Source organism: Narcine bancroftii, chromosome 10 (genome assembly GCF_036971445.1).
Source record: "Narcine bancroftii isolate sNarBan1 chromosome 10, sNarBan1.hap1, whole genome shotgun sequence".
NCBI lineage: Eukaryota > Metazoa > Chordata > Chondrichthyes > Torpediniformes > Narcinidae > Narcine > Narcine bancroftii.
This window is the reverse complement of record NC_091478.1, coordinates 67723397-67749484: the sequence shown is the minus strand read 5'-3', so window position 1 is coordinate 67749484 and position 26088 is coordinate 67723397. Positions and strand designations below refer to the sequence as shown.

Here is a 26088-nt window from a genome sequence, read left to right as displayed (position 1 = left end):
TTGCTGATGATGAACTAATATATCTGACAAACCAATAAACTCACTAGCCAGGCTGCACTCTACTCTGGAAGTCTATAGAGAGGTCACTGGGTATAAAATCAATTGGGATAAGAGCAAAGTCATGCCACTAACTAAAGGGGATTTTAGTCAATATTAAGAGAATAGTCATTTGAAGTGGCCACAAATGTCTAAATAATTTATACAAGCTAAACTATACCCCCTTGGTCAGGAGAATTGAGGACTTAAATAGGCATATGTCCCAGCCCATAACCTTAGTGGGCAGGGTCAAGTATGTTAAAATGTATGTGTTGCCGAGGCTTCAGTACCTCTGCCCTGGGGATTCTTTTAGAACTTAACATTCACATGTTAGAGGTTTTTGTGGAATGGCAAGGTAGCCAGGGTCTCTGTGGAAAAACTAACCTGGGACTTTAGTCTTTGCGACTTAAGGTTACCAGAATTTAAGAAATATTAATGGGCAGCCCATTCAAGGTATATCGTCTCATTATTTGGGAGGGGAATGGGGGGAGGAGGTGTACCATTCTGGGCATAAATTAGTTTCCACACGGTGGCTGAGTAGGTAGCAGGAGACTTTATTTATAAGTTGGATACTAAATTATTATCTGGCAAAAAAAGGTAGCATCATATTAAAACACATGTTTATAATGCGACCCTCCATTTTTGAGGGGAAAAAGGGGGGAAAATTTTAGCCCTGTGTATAATACAACCCCCCCTTCCCTCACCCACCTGAGTCGTGCTGCTGTCTCTCATGACCTCCCCCTCACCCGCCTGAGTCGCGCTGGTGTCTCTCACGACCCCCCCACCCCTCACCCGCCTGATTCGCGATGTCTCTCGCGACCTCCCCTCCCCTCGGCTGCCTGAGTCACACTGCTGCTCGCCCAGCCGCCCGAGTCATGCTGCCGCCGGCCGCCTGAGTTGCGTTGCCGCTTGCCCGCCCACGTCGTGTGCCGTCCGCACGCCCACCAGAGTCATGCTGTTGTCTACCATGCCTGCTTGCCAGCAGAAAATGTTTTTACTCTCGAGTATAATGTGACCCCCCCTATTTTTGAGGGGAAAAAGGGGTAATTTTTTGCATTATACTAGAATATTTTTGGTAATTTCTATATGGAACAAAACTATGTAGGGTCTAAAGTGGGGCTGTCCCCAAAAATGCCCCGACTCCAAATAGATTAGTCACATTGATGGTGGACAAGATCCTGGATTCCTGGTGGCAAAAGGGGGTCAGGTGTTTCAAGGACTGTTATGAACGGGGCAACTAATGTCATTTGAGCAACTCAGAAATAAATATGACTTGTCAAATAAGATGTTCCTCTGCTACCTTCAGATAAGGTCTTTCCTGAGGGACAAATTAGGTCCATCCATGACCTTACTGATGTGCAGTGACATAGGGACCCGGATTTGAAAGGGGAACACATGGAAGTTCATCTCGGCGATGTATTTCTTACTCCAAGCAGAGACAAAGGTGGGAGTCAGACTTAGGAACAACGATTGATGAGCGGTGCTGGTCAGATCTATGTCGAAGCAGCAAGACTGCGGTTATTAATGAACGGTGTAGGCTGGTGCAGTATAACTTTTTCCACCAGCTACATTTGATACTGCAAAAACTGAATAAGGCTAAACCAGAAATTTCAGACCAATGCTTTAGATGTAGCATTGCAACAGGAACCTTTGTGCACACAACCTGGAAGTGTACAAAGGTAAGTCCCTTCTGGGTGGAACTAGGCCAAGCCTTAGAAAAAAATCATAGGTAAAGAATCCCCACAGGAACCAGCGCTGTTCCTATTGGGAAATATGATGGACATGAGGCTTAAGATGAAGATGTTCACATACCAAATCCAATTTGTAAGGATTGCAATGGCCAGGAAGTTCATAGCAGTTACCTGGAAATCTGACTCCCACTTGGGCATTGCGCTCTGGAATACAGAAATGCAAAGCCTTGTTCCCCTGGAGAAAATTACCTATAACTCAAGGAAAAAATTATAAAATTTTTCTAAAAATTGGGCAACCATATTTAAATTTCATAGGAGCACAGTCAGTGTGGATCTACATATCTCGCCACCCTGCTTTCTTGTATATCCTTCTACCGAGGAAGGGGCGTGGGGGTCCATTCCACCCCAATTAAGTAAAGCCAAGAAAAATGTAACAGCCTAGGTGCCAATTCTCAGCCCGTGATGAATCCTTGATGTGTTCCCTTCCTTTGTTGTGGGTCTCTTGAATGCTGTCTGTTGAGTGTGGGGAGAGGGGGAGGGAAGGGGAAAAAATGGCTCGGACTCCATGGCGAATTTTTTATAGAATGGATAACTGTCATTTGTGATTGATTACTGGGAATTGTTTGAGTCTGAGTTTGAAAATATATAAATAAAATATTTTAAAAAAAATAATGTACTTCGACTTCTGTCTGTCGCAAGACAAAGAGTCACCATAAGCATTGGCTGGTGCCCCTAACAATAGGAGAGGGAAGAAAAAAAAAGTCCCTTCGGAGACTGAGTGTCTGTGGATTTGCCTCCATCATTCTGTCAGCCTCTGCAGCTGGAGAGACTCCCGTTCATCAGCAAACCAGGGGCCCAGATTCACACAGACAAACCAGAATAGAACTCAAATTTGTGCAGGATGAATCCCCTATTTCAATATGACCAATAAAGAAGGCAAAGGGAAAAAAAACAATTCCCAAGAGTTAAACAAGCTGACATACTTCAAAGTGATGGAAGGGGAAAAGTTGTGATCAGCTGTTGGAGGTGCAGGTTTGACAAGGACGTTTACTTCACAATATTAAAAAAATTATTGAAACAAAAAAAGTGAAGTCTTTTCACATTCTTAGTGTCATTTTCATATATACATTTTTCATTACTGTACATTGTATGTAAACCATTTATTTTACTACATAGCGCCATTGCCAATAATGTGTCCTGATGGGGTTACTTTCCTCTGTTGTGTGAGGGGCTTCCCCACTGGTTTCAGCCCCACAAAAAAGCTTCCAGTTCCCTGAATTCAACCACCTCATCTTTACTATGGACATCCCATCATTATATACTGAAGGGGTTCTTTCTCAACAATAGACCCAACCAGTACCCTTCCACCAGGACCACCTTCCTCCGGCTGGCAAAACTTGTCCTCACCCTCAATAACTTCTCCTTTGACTCATCCCACTTTCTACAAGCAAAAGGAGTAGCCATGGCTACCCACATGGGCCTCAGCTATACCTGCCTTTTGTTGGCTTGTCCATGCTACAAGCCTACACAGCCAACTCTTCCTCTGCCATGTTGACGATTACTTTGATGCTGTCTCATGCACTCAAGATGAGCTCCATGACGTTTTATCTACTTTGATGCAAACTTCCACCCAGACCTTATATTCACTTGGTCCATCTCGAACAACACTCGACCCTTTCTCAATTTCTCATGTTTTTTTACATAGCCACTGCATTCCAGGAAATATTTGCCATTTTTCTGGAACGCATAGTGTGTTCTCCTTCTTCAAACACTGTGGCTTTCCGTCTAACACCATCAACTCGGCCCTCACCTGTATATCTTCCATTACCTGCACACCTGCCCTCGCCTCCTCCTCCCACTCGCAACAAGGACACAATTCTCCTTGTCTCACCTAACTCCCCATCAGACCTAACACCCAGTAATATCATCGCCATTTCTCCCATCTACAAAGTGATCCCACCACCAGATGCATCTTCCCTTTTCCTCTCCTCATTGCCTTCTGCAGGGCCTGCTGCCTCCGTGAATCCCTTGTCCACTTTTTCCTTCCCACCAATTGCCCCCATGGGACCTTTCCCTGTGACCACAGGAGGTGCTCCATGCACCCACACCTCCTCCCTGATCACCATTCAGGGCCCCAAACAGTCCTTCCAAGTGAAACTACATTTCATTTGTGAAATGCTGCATCCTGTGCTCCCAATGTGGTCTTCTCTTTATCAGAGAGACTGGGCACAGACTGGGAGATCGCTTCGTTAAGCACCTTGGCTTTGTCTGCCACAATAATGTGGATCTCCTAATGGCCTCCCATTTCAATTCCCCGCCCTATTCTCTTGCTGACATAACTGTCCAAGGACTCAGGCACTGCCAAATTTAGGCCACCTGGAAATTAGAGGAGCAACACCTCATATTCTGTCTAAGCACCCTCCAAGTGAAGAGCAATGACTTTTTCGGTTTCCTTTAGCCCCATCCCACCTTGTCTCCTTTCCTCTACCTCTCTCTCTTTTTCCCTTTTCCCCCAGTCTCCTTGCCCACAGCTCTGCTTAAACAGAGTCCAAAAACACCCCTCTCCCTCAGTCAATTCTCACCTTTCCTCTCTCCTGTGTTCCATCCATATCTAATTAACACCTTTTGTTTGTTGGTTTTTATTCATTCCCCCTGCCCATTCTTCCCATCTCCCCAGCCTTTTAATTCAGGTGACTGTCTGCTTTTAATTCATACCTTGAAGAAGGGCTCAAGCCTGAAAGATTAGTTATATGTCTACATCCTATGGATGCAGCAAGACCTTCATTTCTGTGTTTTTACTTGGCCCCTCAATACCCAGCAGTGGTTAAGAACTTAGATCGCGATCCAAGCCTCAAAGCGTGCCTTAGCATGTACTCCTCCAGCCTCGTATGTGCCCATCAGCAACATTCACTCACTGCCATTCGCAGCAAGGGGTAGATTTTTTGAAAATTTTAAAATGAACTTTATTCACAATAATATACACACAGTGCTGGGTTTCTTCAAATTTGTAGGGTCCTGTTCACATAAGCACAAAAGAAAACAGCGCTACGTCTATTAACATTTATAGTCTCATCTTAATTTGTAGATTCTGTTATTATTCCTTGTAGCATTAACCATGTATAGCCACCATTGTCACTAATATGCCTGTCCAGGGATTCCTCTCATTCTGCTGTCTGAGGGGCAAGCAAGTGGTAGACTTAAAGTGAAAAGGACAACTAGTTCTCAGTGTCGTACTCCATGGGTTGGGATCTGCTGAGGCAGGTCCCCTTTAATTCAATAATAATGCTGATCATGTTGTCCTTGTATTTGTTTGGAATATCTATATCTGCATGAGAGCATCCACACATGTATTCAAATCACAGAAGTGGCATCCAGACAAGCTACTTGTGATTGGATGTTGCTGCACATGCCCAGTTACCTCTGTGCATTTGAATGCCAGTCAATAAAGAGGACCATCAAAGTAAATAGAAGGCTTTGTGGAATACCAGATAAATCCGACATCAATTTGCAAACCATTTCTGTACAGATTTTATCACACTCTACACGAAAAAGCTTTGCTAAATGAGGGAATTTCTTTATTCTGGGCGCTTTTCCTAAAGGCCAAAAATCTGAAAGTAATCACAGATCTGTATTCAACTATATTCCTGTGCTAAAAGGTTCCAAGTCTTGATAAAGCTGCAGCATTTAAGAGAAACAACTCCCACTTTACATTGAACATTATTGTTCCATATTTTTGAAGACGACAATTTTGTGGAGAGTTATGAATGGCCCGCCAATCTCATACCTTTCTTAAAAAGGATTCTGACATATTGTCATAAGTCAGTACATCTGAGATTGGGAATTCACTTCAGATACATGGTCCCGCGGCCTCGGGTTGGTCCCGCGGCCTCGGGTTGGTCCCGCGGCCTCGGGTTGGTCCCGCGGCCTCGGGTTGGTCCCGCGGCCTCGGGTTGGTCCCGCGGCCTCGGGTTGGTCCCGCGGCCTCGGGTTGGTCCCGCGGCCTCGGGTTGGTCCCGCGGCCTCGGGTTGGTCCCGCGGCCTCGGGTTGGTCCCGCGGCCTCGGGTTGGTCCCGCGGCCTCGGGTTGGTCCCGCGGCCTCGGGTTGGTCCCGCGGCCTCGGGTTGGTCCCGCGGCCTCGGGTTGGTCCCGCGGCCTCGGGTTGGTCCCGCGGCCTCGGGTTGGTCCCGCGGCCTCGGGTTGGTCCCGCGGCCTCGGGTTGGTCCCGCGGCCTCGGGTTGGTCCCGCGGCCTCGGGTTGGTCCCGCGGCCTCGGGTTGGTCCCGCGGCCTCGGGTTGGTCCCGCGGCCTCGGGTTGGTCCCGCGGCCTCGGGTTGGTCCCGCGGCCTCGGGTTGGTCCCGCGGCCTCGGGTTGGTCCCGCGGCCTCGGGTTGGTCCCGCGGCCTCGGGTTGGTCCCGCGGCCTCGGGTTGGTCCCGCGGCCTCGGGTTGGTCCCGCGGCCTCGGGTTGGTCCCGCGGCCTCGGGTTGGTCCCGCGGCCTCGGGTTGGTCCCGCGGCCTCGGGTTGGTCCCGCGGCCTCGGGTTGGTCCCGCGGCCTCGGGTTGGTCCCGCGGCCTCGGGTTGGTCCCGCGGCCTCGGGTTGGTCCCGCGGCCTCGGGTTGGTCCCGCGGCCTCGGGTTGGTCCCGCGGCCTCGGGTTGGTCCCGCGGCCTCGGGTTGGTCCCGCGGCCTCGGGTTGGTCCCGCGGCCTCGGGTTGGTCCCGCGGCCTCGGGTTGGTCCCGCGGCCTCGGGTTGGTCCCGCGGCCTCGGGTTGGTCCCGCGGCCTCGGGTTGGTCCCGCGGCCTCGGGTTGGTCCCGCGGCCTCGGGTTGGTCCCGCGGCCTCGGGTTGGTCCCGCGGCCTCGGGTTGGTCCCGCGGCCTCGGGTTGGTCCCGCGGCCTCGGGTTGGTCCCGCGGCCTCGGGTTGGTCCCGCGGCCTCGGGTTGGTCCCGCGGCCTCGGGTTGGTCCCGCGGCCTCGGGTTGGTCCCGCGGCCTCGGGTTGGTCCCGCGGCCTCGGGTTGGTCCCGCGGCCTCGGGTTGGTCCCGCGGCCTAGGTTGACATTTGCATGGATTCATCGCCACTAGAGGTGGCATTTTTTTTTGAATGTTGAGCTGAAGTATTGACTACCCCCCCCTCCCCCTCTCTCAATGCACACTAAGAGCCTTTATTAACATTGAAAGAATAGCACTTTAGTTCACAGCAGTATTTACGAATATCCTGAAACGGACTATCTGGCCATTGTTTACGCCATTGTTGAATAAGTGATGTAGCTGCCTATATTTCACTACTTACAGCAATGACGACAGATCAAATATACGCCATATTTAATTAAATGCCATGGAAACTAGGAGTTACGAAATAAATTACATGAATGCAACATCTTTCCTTACAATTCTAAACACTCCAAACCATGACCATTTATTTAGAATTCATTGGAGGGAAGTTATGAATAGCAAGCACTGCCCAAACTCCAATGATCTGACTTGCAGCATTTGAGGGATGAACTCATTTAGCCAGTCACCAATTTTAACAGACTATACCATGGATAAAGGATGGCACCAACTCAAGCATCATAGGAGTGCTCTACCCTCAAATCTGCTCCTCTCAACAACAAACCATCCTGCTTCTACACCTTGCCTTCATACAACAGGCTCCATTTATACAGCACCAATCATGTAGCAAAATGGCACTTAATCTAGACTAATTACAACTCACTACAGTTGCATTTTTTTAAAAATGGGATTTCTGAAGGGAAGTAGGAAATCGTATATAAACCCCCCCCCACCCAACCCCCCCCCCCACCCCCCCCATGTAAATGCTTCAATTGAATACATATCCCTGAATTATTTTTGAGGGAAATAATGCCTGAAATACTGGAGATTAAACTAAATGAGGTTTCAGAAATAAATAGATCAAAACAAAAATGTTCGTGTCGAACTCACATTCCAAGTATTTAAATAATATTAAGTATACTTGAAGAAAACAATGCTTTTCTGATAGAGATAGAAAAAGATTCAGAATGCCTCAGCAGGTCCAGTACTTCATCAATGGAATAAGAAATATTAAGGTACAATTTTTAGAAAAGCATTTACATGGAGACAATGTTATGCATCTCATTTTAAATCAACAAGTGGAGTCAGAAATCAGAAGAGTCTTTTGAAATGAGCTACCTTCATTTATTGCAAGGAAAGCGCCAGATGGCTCCTGCAAGATAGTTGGTGTGACTCAGAAGTTCCCCAGAAGCTGTATCAATAGATACAGTATTCTCACAAGTTAACCCTGTGCAAGAAAAGTAATCTAAAGACTTGCAGTTCAGTGGTAGCATGTGTCAGTTGATATTATTCGCCTTCAAGACATATTATTGTTTCCAGTTCTATTCTAGGATGTGAGAACAAAGTCTGATGGGACACACCTCAGCACTATTGACGGACTGCTTGTCTGGCTGAGCTGACCTTCAGATGTGATGTCAAACTGAGGCCATGTATCAGTGGTTCAAGGGAAAATACAAACTACAAAAACATGAAGCTCTGAACACCACCACAAAAATTGATGCTAAAAACATAATGCTAGAAATACTCAGCAGATCAAGCAGCATTTGTGGAGAGAGAAAGTTAACATTTCAGAAGCAGTACTGAGGAAGGTGCTCTGCTTCTCTCTTTGTGCAGATGCAGCCAGAAAAACCACTCAGCATCTCCAGCACTGAATGCTCTTCAGATTTCCAGCCTCTGACTGTAGAGGGCGTCGAAAGAACCAAAAACTCGTTGATCCAAACAAAGGATTTTATTGATTATAGAAGACTGGAGCATATCACAAGTAGGTCAACCGGTCCAGAATGACCTGGTCTGGCTAGGAGCAACCCTTTGAGACCTGCCAGTAGGTGTGGCTACGCTCTCAGCCAATCACAGTCATCCTACACTACAATCTGTACATATACACATTGGTGATAGAATCTGTACTATCACATGCATTACTGGATTTGGGCTTTTCCTGTAAGTGTAACGGGTGCTGTATTAGCCTTCATAACTCTTTTAAAGCTGCTCATCAATAAGGTACAAGGCACAACAGACCTGCAAGTGTTTTTTGTTTGTAAATGATCAGAAACTATCTTCCTTGGAGCTAATTTGAGAATACAGCAGATGGCAGCATATCACACACGTTCTGCAACTCTGATCCAGGGTACTTTGGCAAATGCTACAGCGAGAGAAAACTGCCTTGGTGTCAGGAAAGAACTGTTTATTTCCAGATGGTACTATAAACTTTGACAGAAGTATCTGGAGATTATCAAGTACTAATGAAAGACTAAATTTTGCCCCCTAAAATGTTCTTGATTCTAATTTAATAAATTCAGTAGGAATTCGATATAGTGCTATATTTCCCACCCTTCAGTTTCCAGTAATTATGTAATTTTGTCTATCTTCATTTCAAATTAAAACTTTACTTTCACATTATTCTTAGTTCACTTACAGTCTATAATCATAGATTCCACATTCTTTTGTTTTATTTGCTTGTTCATTAGACAGAGAAGCCTGAGGAATCCTCGGTATTGATCGGCATACAAAGTGGTTAATGACATCAAGACAAGGAGTACGTCTGATGCCTCCCAACTACGAGCCTCTGTTGTCGCTTAATTAGTATCCCTTCATATTGTAAAAAGTAAAACACAAAACTGTATAGACACCATGGTTGAAGTAAAAACACAATTCAAGGTAACCTTGAAGGTCTCAAGCCCAAAACGTTGGTTCTGTACTTATACCGTTGCTATAGAAAGGACATTGCTTGACCTGCTGCGTTTCTCCAGAATTGTGTTTTTACTTTTTTCCTTCTATGACACTCAGATGAATAAGAACACAAAATGTAGCTTTACTCCAACTTCCAGACTATAAGAGCCCTGACTGAGATCCTATGAACTTAGATAAAAGAATAAGTTTTCAGAAAAAAACACACAGCACACAGAGGAAAACATCTGGAGACAGGCCATTGGAATCTGCTGGAGGAACTTAGCAGCATCTGTGGAGGGGAAGAAGTGTGAACAAATGATGAGTCTCAGATGAAAGCGTCAACTATCGCTTTCCCTCCACGGAAGATGCCTGAGCTGTTGAGTCTTCCAGCACTCCCTCACTCCCCACCCCTCTCCCACCATCATCTTGGCTTCTCTTTCATCAGTTTGCCTGTCGTAGATGCAGTGGTTCATGAAGGCATTAGTGACCGAGAATAAGTTCATAGTCCTTGTAGAGACAAAGCGATGCCCTAATCTTCAGGCCACTCTCCATATGATGCATGTGAGGATCCATCCATCAGCAGGCTCAATAGGATGGATACAAACAGACCCCACTGAAGCTCTGTAGACCATCAGCAGCACCAGAAAAACTTCCACTAAAACCCACAAGCCCAGCATAGCCTTTACTTCACCACTGTCATGGTTAGAGAACTAGCTCTGCCTCAAATGAGTTCAGTACAGCAAGCTCAGAATAAAACCTTGTGCCCTTAACACATCAAGTCAGTGAATCTACAAAATATGATGGCCTGAATAAGTCACCAGCAGAGGAACATGCTACAGGCAGAGAGATTAGAAATCCTGCATCCAACCGGTAAATTGACAGCTCTGCCGTCCTGTCAGTCATAAGTGAGCGCCCAGACGTTTTCCAGCATATTGAAAGTTTTGGCATCTTGGTGCGGGGTGGGGATCTATGTTCAGCAGCTCAACGACTTCTAGAAGAAAGGGAATCTGCTTGATTGGCATCCTGTCCGCCACTCCATATATAGATTCTTTCCACCACTGGCACAATGTGGCTGTGATGTGCATCAGATGCAATGTAGCAATTTGCCAAGATTTTTCATTTACTTCTCCCCACTACCCAAAAGGATAAAGGCAGCAGGCACTGGGAAGCAGCATCCATTACTTGATCTCCAAGCCACATTCCATTTTAATTTGAATACATTTGATGAAAGTGGTGGCATATGTAAGTAGTATGGTGAAGAAGACATTTGGCACACTTTCATTCAAAGGTCAGGGCAAAGAGAACAGGAACAGGGATGTATGTAACCATTGTACAAGACGTTGGTGAGATCACACTTGAAATATGTGTGCAACTATAGGAAATATATCATTAAGATGGAAAGGATGCAAGAAGAAATCCACAAGAAAATTACTGGGACTGGCAGGCCTGAATTGTAAGGAGAGATTGGATAGGCTGGGATTTTTTTAAATTTAGAGCATAGAGGGGGCTAAGGGAAGACCTTGCAGAGATTAATGAAATTGAAGAGCATAAGTACGGTAAACACACTTTCCCTGGGTAGGGGAATCTAAAACTAGAAGACACAGATTTAAATTGAGAGGGAAAAGATTTAATGGGTACCTGAGGAGCATCTTCTTCATTCAGAGGGTGGTAGGTACGTGGTATGAGTTGCCAGAAGTGGTAAAAGCAGGAACAACTGTAGGGTTTAAAATATATTTAGAGAAACACATGGAAAGGAAAGGTTTAAAAGAATGTAGGCCAAATGCAGGAAAATGGTACTAGTTTGGTTGGCATGGACAATTTGGGCCAAAGGGCCTGCAGAGGTCTATGACTCTATATTGCCACGGCATCATTATCACCAAGAAAAAAATATTAGTGCTCCCTTCCTTACTCCTTGAGATACTTTCACTATGCAGGGTGCAGTGCTTAAAAAAGTTAACATCACTTGAAAAAATTAACTTTTGGCATGTGAGTAAATAATGAATTCAGCTGATGTCGCTGATTTCGTACAGCTGCACCATTATATCTAGCAACCATGCACCCAAGAGCTAAACTGCAAAGGTGATGCAAGAGTGAATCTCCAAAGGTAATGTTTGAGTGAAAGCCCTTGACAGCAAGGTAGCGGTTGACTGAGAATGGCACTCTCATACAACTGAGGATGAAAAGACGGTTGAGCCACTTACCTGGCGCAAAACAAACTGATTGTCATTGCTGGTGGCTTATCCATTCAGTCCTAGGACATTGGTGGAGGAGTTTCTTGGTGTAACATTCTGAACAACCAATTTTTAACTCCTTTACCATCAACCTTCCTCTGTTGCAAAATCAGAATTTTGTTGATGACAGGTGGTGATGTTGATGAATTCCTATGTAATGAGATCTGGGTAACAGTAAACTAGGGCTGCAATCAACATTCATGCTACACAATGCAAGGCAATTCTGCTCTACAGCAAGAATCTAATGACGATGATCAGTTATATTACTATTCCCAATCCCTCAAAAACATTCAAGAGATAACCACAAAACAAAAGTTGAACTAACCACATCAGCAATGTCACCACAGCCCTGGGTATTTTGCATACTTCCTAAAGCCTCCCACCACTTCAAGGCACGAGGCTCTTCATGTCTGAATGAAAGCAGCTCCAAGAAGAGTTGAGAGGTCAAAATCAATTTGGACAAAGCACATGTCCACACAGTACTCCATTTATGAGCTGGATCATTCATTCAATCTTCTGTCATGGCAATATGATTGCAAATTGGACTATTTATAGGATCAGCTCAAAGCAAGTTGCCAAGCAACAGCTCCCAAGCCACAACCTCCAGGACCAAGGCAACAAGTGCATTAAAACATCAGATCTATTTTATAAAGCCTTGGCAAACAATACACCACCATCCTTCATGATTCAAAAAGACACACGAGAACTTTCTCAAGGGTATGCACTCAACACCTTATTTTCAAAAAATGCAAAATGTCAAAGAACCATTGCTAAACTGTACCAGAATTATTTATTTTGAGAATCTGTATACAGTTTTGACTCAGGTGTCTAATTTCAATGCAATAAAAAGCATAGTAATGAGTGATAACATAACAAGGTTGAAAAAGTATTCTTTTTTTCTAGGATTCTATGAGGACAGAAATGGTCTTAATAGACATGATGATAACTGTGGGAACTTGCAACATATCAATAGGGTTCAGTGCACTGTAAAACTCAAAATGTTGTCTGCAAACCTCACCATTGATACAGGTAGCTTAGGAGATGCGATCTTTGCAGTCAACTCTTGAATGCACAAATCACAGTTCAAGCCAATGAAGTCCCCACTCTTCATGTGACTTTCTCAAAATTTGATGCTTTTATGCATGAAGGAACTTCTAAGCTGTTGTAAGCTCGAAGCATAAAGTAGGTTGAAATTCCATACCTCCTTTTTTGCCCCACTTCTCCTCTAACGTTTTTGGCAGACACACAAAGCAGTCCCTACCGATTTGCACTGCACCACTAACAGTACATCCAAACCCAGAAAAAGTTCACTGTCAACAGAAAGATGATTATTTTAAAAAAACAACTCTGTTCCATTTTGTGGTGTGTTCGGTCTCTAATTGTTACAAAGCATCCAGGAAGTTAGCAATGGAGACGCTAGGCACGGGTCACTGCATAGAAGAAAGGATATACCTACTTCAACAATTCTTACGGACTGTTTTAAATTGCTTTGGAAAGTAATGGCTTGTAGACAACTACAAAAAAAACTGACAATTATGTGAAAAATGGAAGGAATTTGCAAAGAATAACAATATACTATTAATTTTAACATATTATCTATTGATAAACGACAATTTGCAGATATTAGTCTTCGTGTTTAATGGTGCCAATGCCTGGTGAAGCATTATTAAGATCGCCAATCTTATCTAGTTACCAGGAATTGATTGGTTTTCTCAGCACAATTATTTTGGGATATAAATGTTCCTAAAAGTTAATGTTTTTCAAATTTATTTGAAGAAGAAATGAATGAAAATGTAATGATAATTTTTAAAAACTGATTCACTGGATGAAGAGGAGCTGGTAAACACTGGTCCATAATAGTTAACCATTTTAGATAAGATTCCTTTTTTTTGAATCCAGCTTTTATCAATAATATTTTTGAAAAGTTATCATTGGAATTAAATATCTTGAAGTGCATCTAAATTGCACATCCTTGAAAATTGTTCACAGAATTGGCCTTCTCGACCAAGCTATTAATTAATAGTTGCAGCTTGAGCTATTTAGTTATATACAAAATGGTATTGATTGAAGAAGCTATAATAGTTTGCCAGGGTACTGCAGTGGTTATTTTCACGAACACATGACATGTGATTATCAGCTACCATTACCTAGAGCAGTCCTGCAGGACAGCAGAAACCAGTCAGTGTTCATTGATGACACGTTCAAGCTTCTAACTCACCAAATCTAAACTATGCAGTCAGCCACTGTGCAGCCTGGGAACCACTGTTGACAGGAATGGCAGCACAGGCATGGGAGAAAACAACCCACCTCACCATATGGCTCTCAGTATCTTGATGAAAAGGGTGCACAGTTGAAAAGGTGTTCTGTGCACCAGGGAGCCAAGAAAATGACCAAGAGTCAAATCCCAATGGGAAAATATGGCGAGAACATGGAGTATTACCCATAAATGATTAATAGTCTTACATATCTTATAAAAAAACAAAAATCAGATCTGACAACTGACATCCACACAATAAATTATTACTCTAGCACTCATGCTACTTTCATGCCAAACATCCATTTTCAGCTATTCATTTTGAGCATGCACACATTCCTTATGTTTCCAATAGAAAGTGCCAGTTAAGAACAAACTGCAGCCTCAGATTGCCAACCAGATTGACTGTGGGCAAAGGAGATGAATAGGATCAGCTGTTACAGAACACTTGACCAGTGATGAACCACAGGTAATTAGAGATCACATGATGCTCAGAGAGTGCTTCTACCTCAACACATTATCGCTTCTGCCTTATAACATGCAAACGGTTTAGGTGTATTCCAACACCAATTTTATACCTTGCTTTTTTTTGGCTCCCAAGAAATATCACCTAGTTAGGCCAGAGCTAATTAGCTGAAGTAGAATTGTTAAGACTGTTAACGCATTTTCCCAAGGGAGTGATAATGGCTTTATAAAGTATCAGACTGTTGTCCTCTCTTCTCAGGGTGATAGCATCCTTGCTTCCATTGCCCATGTACCCAGCAGCTAGCAAAGGTGGCTGCTGCTTAAGGTTAGACAACGCAGTCAGTCGTCAGGCCTGCAAGGCCCAGAGTGAATAGATTTTATTACTAAGAGTCATTTGGCTGATCGTTGCAGTGGCTGAAATTGTTTGGATGTTGCAAAATGCCTCAGGATAAGCAAGTCATGTGAACTTACCTTGGGCACACCACTGATCATCAAGATACAGTGAAATGCATTTATTGGATAGTCAAGGAATGACAACTTTTACATTGAATTAACTCTTGGTACCAAAATCTCTATAAAAGGGGACAGTGTGTCAGGCACTGAACCTTCCAAAGCACATAATATGGGCAAATCTGTGTCCACCCTGCCCAAAGGAGGAGATCAACTGTCCTAACTCAACACAGTGACTTTCAAACCTAGAGTGACTGACCAGGTAAGGGTCTTAGCTGCAATTCCATCTGACACTTTTGGCATTTCACTGCTTTGGAAAATCTCCTTCTTGACAAATAGGTGGAGGTAGGAGGAGTATTCTTAGACTTCCTGCTAAAAGCAATCCCGTCCTTCCCATTCCCCTTCTGTAACAATGGCCATATTTCCAGTCCCCGCACCTCTCACAACAAAAGATAGTATCAGTGACAAGGCTTCGCCTCAGAAATGCTGAGAACATTCAAGGTCCTTCACAGTTTCGAAACATAATGTGGTCATGTCATTTGAGCTGTACTCTCGCTGAATCTCCAAAAATCCTCAATATGATTAGTTTAAATAGCATGGGTTGCAGGTTTGTTCTTGGAGTGCCAGCCTGACCTCCTGAGCATAACCCATATTTTGTATTAATCACATACATATAAATCAGTTTCAAGGAAGGTGTCCAATGTGTTTGCACAACAAATGGTGCCACTGGGCTTTCTTGCAACATGGTTACTACAGATTCAGCTGCAATCAAATAAATGTTTCATTGTATGTCAGTTGCACAATACCTGCTAATCGAGACTTAATCAGCTTAACGCTACAATACCGTCCCTCAGTGCTCTAAAAACAATGCATTACATAAATGAACTTAGATATTTGTATCTTTTCTGATTTTCTGCCGATGTTTGCTTTAATACATTCTTTAATACTGTTTAAAATTAAAGCATTTTTGTATGGGGCAATATAAATGCAAGATGATACTAATGGATAAAATTTTAAATTAATTGAAATGAACCAAATGTCATTAGTGGCAATTTACAGCTAATGGACTAAAGAAGTTACATGTCCCCTCGTAAAAAAATTATAAAAATTTCATGCTTAATCATCGAGGAGTTACTTCATTATTTTAGCCCATTCTGTTTCTGTCTGCTCTGTGTAACTAAGGGCAACTCACCTTTTCTGCATCCAGTGGGATAACCTCAGTAATGTAGTTTAATTTCTTAATCAAAATTGTGGATTTTGCATTTCCATTGACAGAAATGTAATTTTAATGATCTTAATGAACAATAATGTCAATTAAAAGTTGCATTTGATGCAAGTTAAAAAGGTAATGATAATGTATACAGTACAAGATGAAACTAAAATGTACTAAGAATTGTTTGAGGTTGATGAAAGCCAATAATCCAATCAAAGGATTTGGAGAACATTAACCTATGGTAGCAAAACTCAACAACTCTAATTATTTCCATAAAAATTATATTGTAATAATTCTCAGCTACTTGTCATAACGTAGCTTCAACTTAGCAGTGATTTTTGGCTGATATGTGTCTAGTTTTCACATCAGCTTCTCAGTCTGAATGCTGTCAGTCTTTTCCATCTTCTTAATATAAGAGAACGTTGACCCGAGAGGATTAGCTGATGTGACACCATTGTCGCAGGTTTATACTTGATAGGCAGGATATTATTTCAGGTGGGTGAGAGGTAAAATGAAAAATATTAAATGATACTGTCTGATACGGCAGAAAAGCAAGTTAAATGTAATCACTTAAATTTTCTTCTGGGATCCCTGAAAAATGGTTCTTTCATATGGAAAATTTTAAATGGTTAAATCTTTCACATTTAAAGCTTCACCTGGAGTAAACCTGAAAGCAACTTTCCTCTGCTGCAAGGGACATACCAGTTGGGTTTGAAAGGCTGGCTTAATCGGGTTTGGAAACATGACTGTATTTTAATTTTTAGCTCGCACTTTCTGCTTTATAATGCAGTTTTATCTCACAAGTATCAACCAACTTTTTTTTGTCGCAGCCCCATATTAAGCTTGTTTCATCTCTGAACAAATGCTAATATAAACTTAAAACCGTACAACTTGTGTAACATTTATTGAGAGTCTACTGCTGTAAATTTAAATTTAGACATACAGCACGGTAACAGGCCCTTTTGGCCCACGAGCCAATTACATCCAATTGACTTACAACCCCGTATGTTCTGAACGGTAGGAGCAAACCAGAGCACCCAGAGGGAATCCATACAGAGACGGGGAGAATGTACAAACTCCTTACAGACAGTTTGGGATTCAAACCACGGTCCCAATTGCTTGCGCTGTAACAGCGTTGCACTAGCCACTACGCCAACCATGCGGCCATCTACCCATAATTAATCTGGGGTGAAGTGGAAACAGCAAGGGTTTGTTACAGGATCTTGGACAGTTTCAAAAGCATAAAAATATTGAAAAGATGTGACATTTATCAAACCTGGAATTAGGTTTTCAGACAATAAACTACAAATTAAAGAAGACAATAGGGGAGTGAGGAAGTGGGTTCAACAGTTCATGGTTTAGGAAATCCTGTTTATGCAATATTACAGAGCACCTGACTGCATTGAAATCATCACCTTACTAGGAAAAAAGGTACCAGTACTTTTAAAATCTTCATTCATCAAATTGCAGGATACAATTTGAAGGTAATCTGATGGAGTGCAATGGCTGGAATTAGAAATATGAGATGACCCCCAATTATAATGGATGAAAAATGAATGAAAGTAATTTATACTGCCCAGATATTGAAGCTGTTATTTTGCTTTATTTGTTGCATGGTCTCAACACCTCAGAAAGATTATTCAAAAAAAATACACAAAACAATCCACTTTGTGATACATTCCAAGTCTTCATGTTTTATCCTAATTTTTCTGGCTTTTCCTGGTGGCTAGTTTCACCCATAATGGGTTTTAAGGTTGGAATTTGCTGCAGTGTCTCGTGATTAGAGGATCTACTCAGGGCTTCAATGGCGCTATATTCATACAGGCAAGAATTCAAATATTTCTGGGTTCTAATCTAGAGAATCAAAATCCACCAGGCCAATTATTAGAAATAAATAAAATTTTAAATATTGATTTCAGAGACAAAGATACCAATTATGGGTAAACTAACCCACTCCTCAAACTGCCATTTGACTGCCTCAATTCCTCTCCCACATTCTCGAGTGTCAGTGTTCATATTCCAATTCACCTGATCATTGGGCTCCCCATAATAAAGGCAAGAAATGCAGAGCACGTATTTACCATATACCATTTGCTACTACAAATTTTTTTTTTTCAGTTTGCTTATTTCTTATAAGCAAATGCTTACATATATTAGCATACTTTCCACATTTGGACAAACTGCCTGAGTGTTATATGTGGATTCTGGGGAAACACATGGCCTCCCTGCTTGCCTGGAATATTATGTATTGCAAGTGGTCACATCTTCCCTGTCTGAAACTTATTCAGAAGGCACATCACCTTGTCAATCAAGGTTATACTCTGGCCACCCATTAGTGCACACCTTGACATTCGCTTGTTTAAATTATTGGCTAGACACCTAGATCAGAACTGTATATAACATCAATGCATAGCACATTCTCACTCTCTGCCTCATGGTCTAAGCCCCAGACATCACTCCACGTCAGGCTGTTACTGTGGACAACACTGGAAGTGTCAAGGGTAAGGTGAAGCTGAGCTGTGGTACTGTGATATATTAGTACTTGCAGAAAGCCGCACCCCCGTTGATTCTGGGATCTTGATGTGTGCGTGAAAGTCCCTGTAAGTAGAGTGTGTACTCAACTGTGTGAACTGTTAGCAGTGTGTAACCTAGGTCTGATAGGAATGTCTTTATCGTTGTTTATGTAATATAGTTATCAGGTACTGTTTGACGTTCTCCCATTTGTCGCCTGTGTGTCAATTGAAGTTTAGTGTCATTGTAACACTCGTGTCCAGACTCGAGTCCCTATGAACCCACCAAACCTGATACTCTTCCCAACACGACAAAGGGGTGGGGGGGGTAATCAGGTGGGACTACTCTGGTAAGGAGCAAAACTGGCAAGGGATCAACACCACCAGTAGCCAGGCAAACACCTAGCCACGCCACTGCCACGGCTTTGGGTCGAGGGGACCCCCAATGTCTGCATCTCTCATTGGGAAGTGACCACCATGGGTAGACTGTCTGAACATCAGATGATTGACAATACCTTGCTGGGTGAAATCCCATGGGGTGGAGCTTCCCGTGCGCAGCCCACTCTGACTGGGACCAGCCTCCCCTCTGGTCCTCCTCCATCGGAGGTGGCCCCTGACTAATCCATCTTTTGAGCTCTTCCAACCCATCTTCCCCCCAGGAGAAGAGTACCCTTCTACCTGTTCCTCTTCTCAATGTGAGGGTCAATGAAACACTCATCAAAATAGACAGCTGTGACTCCCCTCAGTGGTTTTCATATTGTTCCAGCTATCAGCACCGCCTTGTTTAAGCAGCAAGGATCCGTTGTCACAAATTATGTACAGAACTTTCAGCAAGACAGGCAAGAGCTACTGCCAAGGAAGCGTTATCACTGGACATTCCAACTTAACAGTGGCCACATCCTTTGTCATGCACCTTCCAAGTACAGCCTTTGCAATGGACCTTTTTTAATAACATCTCTGACCACTCATATAGAACCAACTACAGTAAAACCCTGTTATCTGGAATTTAAGCAACTGGAAACCTCAAGCAACTGGAATAAATAAATAAATAAATAGATAGATAGATAGATTGATAGAATTGAACAAATAACAACAACTAAAAGTTCAAAATTGTAGAAGTAAATATTCTCTGAAGTAACATATAAAACTTTGGCAAAGATGTGATCAAAAATGTTGCCAGCAGAGTACCCTGATCATGCTTTGCTCATAGCAGCTGTTTGAATAAAGCTGTGCTTGAATAAAATGGCGTCGCTCAAGTTGAAGAGCTGGTTGAAACCTTTCGTTGTTGGGGTGACTCCTTAACCCTGCTTAGTAAGTGTCTTTAAGAAAATTCATAAGGCTTTATATGTAAACTTGAGGGAGGGGGGAGTCAATTATGATGGTGGCGTGGTTAGCTCAGTGCTGTAGTGACTGTGTCACAGTGCAAAATGAAGCACGAGAAAATGATCAGACGTAGTCAAGTCAAAGTTCAGTAAAAGTTGTTTAGTCAAACAACAGTCACCTACAGCTTTTTAAAACCTTGAGTGTTCCAAATGACGTCATTGCATTGTGACGTCATGACATCACGAGGAACCTCCAGAGCTGGTTCGATTATGCCCCCCCCCCCCCCCCCAGAACTGGTGATAGGAGGTTAAACCTCTGGTGCCATTACAGTCCACTGCTCTTTGGTGGTTATCTGTGCCTTTGCATCGGGGGTCATGGCAAGGCCCAATAAAGGATGAGATGAGCGGGCTTTAGTCAGTCAATCATAAATGTCTCTGGATGCCCCCCAATATCCAGTACACAAGTTGTACAATTGTTTTGTAGCACTCGGAAGGAGCCCTCATATGGCCTCTGTAAGGGTGCACCTCTATGCACAAACACAAACTTACAGTCCCAGAGTTCCTTTGGGATGAAGGATGTCACTGTTCTGTGCCTTGACGTGGGAACTGGGACAAATTTTCCAAGCCGCTCCTGCAGACTGCCTAAGACTTCAGTCAGTGGCACCTCCTGTCCACGTCCTGCAGGCATGAACTCCCCAGGTACAATGAGAGGGGCTTCATAAACTAACTCAGCTGATGAGGAGTTGAGATCCTCCTTGCGTGCCATTCTTATTCCCAGGAGGATCCAGGGCAGCACATCAGCCCAATCAGGTCCATGGAAGTTGGCCATCCGTGCAGCCTTCATGTGCCTATGGAACTGCTCCACCAGGCCATTTGATTGTGGGTGGTAGGCTGTCATGTGGTGGAGCTGGATTCCCAGCAGTCGTGACAAAATGTCCCAGAGTGCAGAGGTAAACTGTGGGCCTCTGTGGGAGGTGATGTGTATGGGTAGGCTGAACTGAGATACCCAGGTAGAAATAAAAGCTCTGGTGCATGAATCAGTCGATGAGTCCGTCATAAGAACCACCTCTGGCCATCTAGTGAATCTGTCAATGACCGTTAATGAGTACCTAGAATCAGAGTGACATCAGAAGCAGGCCGACAATGTCGACATGCATATGGTTGAATCTCACTGTGGTGCTGGAAAGGCTGAAGTGGCACTATCACATGCCTTTGACCTTTTGCAGATTGGCCGTCCATGCACATCTTTGCACAGTATGTGACCTGCTTTTTGAGTCCATGCCATATAAACTTGTTGGCTTATAGACACAGACCATCGCTCGAATGGAGGGATGTGACAGTCCATGAATGGCATTGAAAATGGAATGTCTTCATGCAGCAGGGACGATAGGGTGAGGCTGACCTGTGGAAAATTTGCACAGGAGAGTGGTACCTTGCAACCCAAAGGCTACATCCTCGAGTTGCAGGCTCTTGTCAGCATTCAAAAAGTTGGAAGTTCATCATTCTGGTGCCAAGTTTTGGTGAGTGCCATATAGTCTACACCCGGAGAGAGGGCATGTATTGCTTCAACGAAGGAGTGGGACAGGGCATCAGCCACCACATTACTCTTACCGGAGATATGTTTAACCCTGGTCGAAAACTTGGATACGTAAGATAGGCATCATTGCTGGTGGGCTGACCAGGGATCCAATGCCTTCGCGAAGGTGGATGTTAGCAGTCTGTGGTCAATAAAAACCATGAAGACCCTGCCTTCCAAAGAATAGCGGAAGTGTCTGAACGCTAGGTACAGCGCCAGCAGTTCCCTATTGAATGTGCTGGATTACATTTCCTGAGGGCGGAAGTGCCTACTTAAAAAAAGTTAGAGGGTTCCATTGTCCATTGGTGTACTGTTCCAAGACCCCGCCTATTGCCGTATTGGACGCATCTATCGTCAAGGTGGTTGGTGAATCCATCTGTGGATAGACCAGCAATGTTGCCTTCGCTAGGGTATCTTTTTTTTCAATCTTTTTAAATTGTTTTTATAATAAATACAGTACAATGAAGAGAACAAAACTGAAAATACAATTATCACATGTAATAATCACACACGCACATATATATATACATACACACACATATACACATACATATTCACACACATTTATACACACACATATATATATATACACACACATATATATATACACACACACAAATATATACACACACACATATATATATATACACATGCACATATATACACACACACATATATATACATTTATATATATACACACACATATATACTCACACATATATATACACACACATATATATACAGACATATGTACACACACATATGTACACAGACATATACACACATATATACTCACACATATATACTCACACACATATACACATGTATATACACACATATATATACACACAAATATATGCACACAAATATATGCACACATATATATACTCACACACACACATATATATATATACATACACACACACATATATATATATACACATATATATATTATCACACGTGATAATTGTATTTTCAGTTTTGTTCTCTTCATAGTACTGTATTTATTATAAAAACAATTTATATGTGTGTATACAGCTATATGTATATATATATCTATGTGTGTATATATACACACACAGATATATAGATATATAGATATACATGTGTGTATATATACACACATATATAGATATATACACACATATATACTCACACACAAACACATATATATATATATACATACATATATATACACATATATACACACACACACATATATATATATACACACACACATATTATCACACATGATAATTATATTTTCAGTTTTGTTCTCTTCACTGTACTGTATTTATTATAAAACAATTTATATATGTGTGTATATATCTATTGTGTGCCCGATGGAGATGTGGGGGGGCTGGTAGTCATGGTGGGGAGCTGGCTGATGGAGGACCTCAGTTTTCTTCAGGCTGACTTCCAGGCCAAACATTTTGGCAGTTTCCGCAAAGCAGGACGTCAGGCGCTGAAGAGCTGGCTCTGAATGGGCAACTAAAGCGGCATCATCTGCAAAGAGTAGTTCACGGACAAGTTTCTCTTGTGTCTTGGTGTGAGCTTGCAGGCGCCTCAGATTGAAGAGACTGCCATCCGTGCGGTACCGGATGTAAACAGCGTCTTCATTGTTGGGGTCTTTCATGGCTTGGTTCAGCATCATGCTGAAGAAGATTGAAAAGAGGGTTGGTGCGAGAACACAGCCTTGCTTCACGCCATTGTTAATGGAGAAGGGTTCAGAGAGCTCATTGCTGTATCTGACCCGACCTTGTTGGTTTTCGTGCAGTTGGATAATCATGTTGAGGAACTTTGGGGGACATCCGATGCGCTCTAGTATTTGCCAAAGCCCTTTCCTGCTCACGGTGTCGAAGGCTTTGGAGAGGTCAACAAAGGTGATGTAGAGTCCTTTGTTTTGTTCTCTGCACTTTTCTTGGAGCTGTCTGAGGGCAAAGACCATGTCAGTGGTTCCTCTGTTTGCGCGAAAGCCGCACTGTGATTCTGGGAGAAACTCAAAACGGTCAACCAGTTTACCTATCTCGGCTGCACCATTTCATCAGATGCAAGGATCGACAATGAGATAGACAACAGACTCGCCAAGGCAAATAGCGCCTTTGGAAGACTACACAAAAGAGTCTGGAAAAACAACCAACTGAAAAACCTCACAAAGATAAGCGTATACAGAGCCGTTGTCATACCCACACTCCTGTTCGGCTCCGAATCATGGGTCCTCTACTGGCACCACCTACGGCTCCTAGAACGCTTCCACCAGCGTTGTCTCCGCTCCATCCTCAACATCCATTGGAGCGCTCACACCCCTAACGTCGAGGTACTCGAGATGGCAGAGGTCGACAGCATCGAGTCCACGCTGCTGAAGATCCAGCTGCGCTGGATGGGTCACGTCTCCAGAATGGAGGACCATCGCCTTCCCAAGATCGTATTATATGGCGAGCTCTCCACTGGCCACCGTGACAGAGGTGCACCAAAGAAAAGGTACAAGGACTGCCTAAAGAAATCTCTTGGTGCCTGCCACATTGACCACCGCCAGTGGGCTGATAACGCCTCAAACCGTGCATCTTGGCGCCTCACAGTTTGGCGGGCAGCAGCCTCCTTTGAAGAAGACCGCAGAGCCCACCTCACTGACAAAAGGCAAAGGAGGAAAAACCCAACACCCAACCCCAACCAACCAATTTTCCCTTGCAACCGCTGCAATCGTGTCTGCCTGTCCCGCATCGGACTGGTCAGCCACAAACGAGCCTGCAGCTGACGTGGACTTTTTACCCCCTCCATAAATCTTCGTCCGCGAAGCCAAGCCAAAGAAGAATATATCTATATATATGTATATATAGATATGTGTGTATATATATATATCTATATGTATATATAGATATATACACACACATACACATACATATAAATATATTTATATATACAGATAGATAGATAGATAGATATTTATTTCTCTCTCTCTCTCTCTCTCTCTCTCTCTCTCTAAGATAAAACTTAAAATAGTATAAACTAAGTCCCCCTCCACTGCACTGCATGAAAATAGAAAAGACATTAAATAAATAAATAAATAAATTGATATCTCTGTGTGTGTGTGTGTGTGTGTGTATATATATATATATATAAATTTTTAAAAAAAAGAAAACCTCCAAAAAAAATCATATCTGAGCATCTTATCCTGAGGGTTTACATAGATTTTGTAGCTTTTGATTCATACCATGAATTAAAAAACCAAAGTAAGACTCTATCTCATCTGGAAGAGTGAGAACAACCATCACATTTTACATTTACATGCAATGAAAATAAGACATGAAAGGTCACCTTGTATCTTCAAATTGCACCGATGAATCAAATAAACTTAGACAGGACATAATATGAGAGAACCATTGAAACCCTGTTGGAAGTCTAGAGTCTTTCCATTTGAATAGGATGGCTCTTCTAGCCATCAGTGTAGAGAAAGCCACAACCCATTGCACGGGTACAGAAAAACTCCTTCTGTCTGGTTCAATAACCCCAAAAAGAGCAGTTATTTTTATTGGGTTGAAGCTTCACCTGAAATACAGTTGAAAAGATATTAAAAATTTCTTTCCAATAGATTTCTAGGGATGGACAAGACCAAAACATATGTTTTCAATGTAGCAATATCAGATTTGCATCTGTCACAAGTAGGGTTAATATTAGAAAACATACAAGCCAACTTATGTTTGGGCACATGAATACGAAGCACCACTTTGAATTGGATTAATAAATGTTGAGCACATTGAATCTGTTTAATAATCTTGTCCCATAGATCCCACAGTTTAAGAATCTTGTCCCATAGATCCTCCAATAAGGGTCTTGCAAGTTCCTATTCCCAACCCTTTTTAATCTCATCCTTAAGTATTGGATGCAATTTCAATAATCCATCATATATAATTCTGATTAATCCTTTCTGAGAAGGATTTAATTGAAAAATATTATCAACTAGATCTGGTGGATATACAAATGGCAAGTCCAGTAATTTCTGATCTGTAAATATCTAAAAAAGTGAATATTTGGTACGCCATATTTACTTGCCAGCTGTTCAAAATACATTAAACAATCTTCCTTAAATAAATTTGTAAAATAAAAAATATCTTTGATTTTCCATATAGAGGATTGATGGTTGAAAAAAATTAAGAGAGATAGAGATAAGACAGTTTTTTTTAAATTCAAAAATGTCCTAAATTGGAACCAGATTCACAATATATATTTGAGTATTGGATTAGATATATCCTTATTGATCTTAGAAACACTAAATGGAAGAGAGTTGCCCAATAATGAGGCCACTGAATACTGCTGTATAGATTTCAATTCTAAATCTGTCCATAATGGATGATCCAATTTGACAAAATAAAAAATCCAAAAAGTTAGATAATGAACATTAACAGCCCAGTAATAAAATCTAAAATTAGACAGGACCATACCTTCATTTTTTTTTCAATTTTTATAAATGAATTTACTAATTCTAGAATTATTCCAAATAAAGGAAGAAACTTTTGAGTCAATATTACCAAAAAAAGACTTCAGGGTGAAAACTGAAATTACTTGAAATAGATTTAAAATGTAGATAATATTATCATTTTTAACTGCATTAATACAACCTATTAAAG

The 26088-nt window shown here is 42.4% G+C and overlaps 1 protein-coding gene and 1 long non-coding RNA gene across 7 annotated transcripts in view; one reads left to right on the top strand and one right to left on the bottom strand.

Moving 5' to 3' along the window:
* Window positions 1-26088, bottom strand: part of znrf1 (zinc and ring finger 1) — a 236095-nt gene that overhangs the window by 32385 nt on the left and 177622 nt on the right. The gene's annotated exons all lie outside the window — the stretch shown is intronic.
* LOC138744681 (uncharacterized) overlaps window positions 15007-26088 on the top strand; it is a 54542-nt gene continuing 43460 nt past the window's right edge. Inside the window, exon 1 of the long non-coding RNA XR_011345701.1 lies at window positions 15007-15104. This is a non-coding gene — a long non-coding RNA (uncharacterized lncRNA). The remainder of the gene's footprint in view (window positions 15105-26088) is intronic.